Source organism: Panthera uncia (genome assembly GCF_023721935.1).
Source record: "Panthera uncia isolate 11264 chromosome B3 unlocalized genomic scaffold, Puncia_PCG_1.0 HiC_scaffold_1, whole genome shotgun sequence".
Classification (NCBI taxonomy): domain Eukaryota; kingdom Metazoa; phylum Chordata; class Mammalia; order Carnivora; family Felidae; genus Panthera; species Panthera uncia.
The window spans coordinates 105,893,726-105,897,047 of record NW_026057582.1 but is presented as its reverse complement, the minus strand read 5'-3'; the positions used below and the strand labels follow the sequence as shown (position 1 = coordinate 105,897,047).

The window sequence follows — 3,322 nt, the reverse complement described above, 5'->3', positions numbered from 1 at the left end:
AAGAAGCCAGGGGGCAGTCAGGGGACGCCAGGTGTGTTGTGTCTGGGGACCAGACTCGGGGGGGTCGACAGACCTTGTGTGACAAAGGCAGTGGTTGGAGGCAACGCCCCCATCACCCCCGGCTAGGACCCCTGGGATACAGAGAACAGAGGTGGACCTGGGAGGAACTCCTCTCCCCTTTATCCCTGAGCACGCAGGCACACACAGTGCCTGGCCCACCCTCACGCCCACCCTGAAAGCAGGGCTGAAATCTCTGACCCATCGCTGAGATGAGAACACTGAGGCCCAGAGAGGCCAGATGACGCTTTTCTGATCATGCTCCCCTCTGACATCACTGTCTCCACCTCTCAGGGAGGAGCAGCTGAGGGGCTCCCGGAAGAAAGGAGGAAGGTGTCTCAGAGACACCTCTGCTGCCCCCCCTGCCCTGGGGTCTAGGACAACCTCCACCCCAGTCGGGCTCGGTGTCTGCCTCCCCGTGGGCTGCGAGGACTGAACGAGAGCAAGTATGTCACCAAGTACAGCACCCAACAGGCCTGTTTCCAGAGAGAGGGAATTGATTCACATGCCGAAGGATCACCTATTTTATAAGGAGGATACGTTTGGAGATCATTTGTAGAATTTTCAAATAATATCCCGGAGCCATTCTTTAAACCCCCACGAGCCAATCTGCCGCAGACCAACTCCCAGGTTCCAGGCCTGGCTCATACACACTCACCAGACACCCCTTCCCTGGACTGACCCCTGGGACAACAGCCCCACTGGTTCCCCACCCTGGGCCAGTGCTATCCCTGGCAAAAGGCTGGGGGCTGCTTTCCCAGCAGGGAGCCCAGCTCAGCTGGGTGGGACACACAGTGGCAACAGCTGATAAGCCGGCCTGTTTAGTTCTGTCTGCTTCAGGCCTGGGGGGAGGCCCCGGAGGCAGACAGTATGGCTGCGGCCTCTTCCCCTTCCTGGGCCAGCTTGGTCCCCCAAGGCTGAGAAGGCCCTTGCCAGGGGGGTCTTGCAGCTACTGCCTCCAGGCCCCTGGCTGGAATGAGCTGGGCGTAGGTGAGCAGCCGCACGTTTGCTCGGTTGTTGGTTTCAATTATTTTATCTTTGGTGTAGGTATTATATTCTCTCAGTTCAAAAGCTCCATAGGGTTTCTATCCTTATCTACAGCATCTGCTCCCCCAGGACTGTCCCCAGAGGCAGCCACTATTGTAAGATGTGCGGGCTTACAAACTGCCCTGGGCTCCCTTCCCCCAGCACCCGGGTGCAGGGGTGCGGGGGTTTCCTGGGTGCATGTGCCTGCGTTTCTGGGCACACCTTCGTCTGCATGTGCCACATTCCCACCAGGACCCCCAGCTGTGCCCACAGGCCATTCCCTTCGCCCCCCCCCCCCCCCCCCCACACACCCTCCTTTCCTTGTTTGCGCATTCTTCTTCATTCTCCAGGCCTCAGTTTAAGCGCCCTCCCTCTGGAAGCCCTCCCTGATCTCCAGGCTTCAGCCCTCCCCTGCCCAGTGTCCAAACTTCTTTACCAGGACTATCTGGGATGACCTGTGTCATGATCTGTGCACCCACTAGACTGTCCGGTGACCAACCGGTCCCAGTTTGCCACAGATGTTCCCAGTTTGGGCACTGATAAGCCCAGGTCCCGGGAAAGCCCTCACCCCAGGCAAATCAGAACAGCTGGTCACCCTAGCAGACACTGAGGGCCTGGAGGGTTCTGCCCCATCCATCCCAGTCTCCCAGCCCAGTGCCTGGCCCTCAGTGGCTCCCTAAGTACTTGCTGAATCATGAAAATAAAAGCACCACTTACATAGTTATCGCTCTGTGCCAGGCGGTATTCTGGGCCTCCCACACGCAGAAACTCCTCTGAGTTTCACAGCAACCCACTGAAAGCCCCAGGATGTTAAGACACTTGCCCAAGGTCACACAGAGAAGGTGGGTGGAGCCAGGATTCAAGGGTCTTTATCCAGGACATTCTGGGTGTACGGCTGTTCCTGGGTCTCCAGAGGCAGAGCGGGGCAGGAAGAAGCCCCCGGGCCCCCACAGCCCTGCAGGACAGCCAGGGACACAGGGCTGGCGGGGGCCCGAGGAGAGACCCGCTTTAGCCCCAGCACTGCTGGAGTGGGAGCCCTTTTGGGAACAGGGCCCCGGGGCCCCAGAGTTTTGCTGCAAAGTTGAGAATTCTCTCTCCTGTTGGCAGAGCGGGCTTGGAAAGGGAAATGCGAGGAGAGATAATCCTGGTCCCATTACACAGGGGCGCTTACAGAAGATTAATGAAATGACCTAGCTTCTGTAGGCCTAAGCACTCTACGTAGCTGTCCCTTCAACAGAGGAGAGCCCCCTCCCACCCCCACCCAGCTCTGGCTTTAAAAATTAAAAAAAGCCTTTCCTAAACACACAGCTTCCCTCCAACATGCCATCTTGGGACCTCAGCCCTGGCTCAGCCCCTCCTCACTCTAGCTGTGTGTCCTGAGGCTCTCTGAGCCTCTTTCCTCGTCTGTGAGTGGACATAATAGTACCCACCTCAAAGTCTATTTGTGAATTCAGTGAATTAACAGAAGAGTCGCGATGCAGAGCAATCGTTAGGTAAGGGTTGGCTGATGTTCCATCTTCCTACAGTGCCCTTCCCCACAAATCTGACACCCATCAAGGCTTTCCTGCCCCTGGGACTCACACCTGCCCCTGTGTGTCTGAGATCAGGGGACACTCTGCACCTTGGAAGCTATCGCCTCCATCTATCATTTGTAAGAGGATGACAAGTAACACTATCAAAACGTAACCTGATCAGTTACAATTAAAAGGCCATTGGGAGACCGGAGTGGTTTCTGACCGGAGGTTTGTTGGGGACGGGGCTGACCAGGGCCGGGGGCAGTGTGTGGCGACTAGGGGCAGAAGCTCCAAGCCTGATGGTCTGGGTTTGGACCCCAGCTCCTTTATTAGCTAACTGTGTGACCCAGGGCTCGGAGCCTCCTGTTCCTTATCTGGAAAATGGGGGAACAGTCACTGTCCTCAGAGTGCTGCTGGGAAGAGACATTTAGAGAATCCACGTGAAACACTTCCCTAGGACTTTGCAGCAGGTGTAATCTCAGCCCTCTACCTAGCTGCTAAGCATCAGTTTCCTCATCTGTAGACCTATAGATAAGGAAGTGGAGGCAGAAAACCTAAATTTAGAGCAACGTCCTTAGCCTGGAGCCTGGACAATGGTGGGCAAGAGACATGTCACTTCCCTATGTCCCTTCCTCTCTTCCCTGAGGAGAGGGACGAAGGTCAGGAGGACTGGGCCTTGCGTCACTCCTAGGTTACTTCAGGCAGGTCACCCAGTGCAGCTAGGC

General features: G+C 56.5%; 1 long non-coding RNA gene across 1 annotated transcript; it reads left to right on the top strand.

Annotated features, from left to right (window-relative positions):
• Positions 1-284: 284 nt before the first annotated feature.
• On the top strand, positions 285-2,808 carry LOC125909030 (uncharacterized). The gene is made up of 2 exons (XR_007453525.1): positions 285-503; positions 2,610-2,808. It is a non-coding gene; the product is annotated as an uncharacterized LOC125909030 (long non-coding RNA).
• The last annotated feature ends 514 nt before the right edge of the window (positions 2,809-3,322 follow it).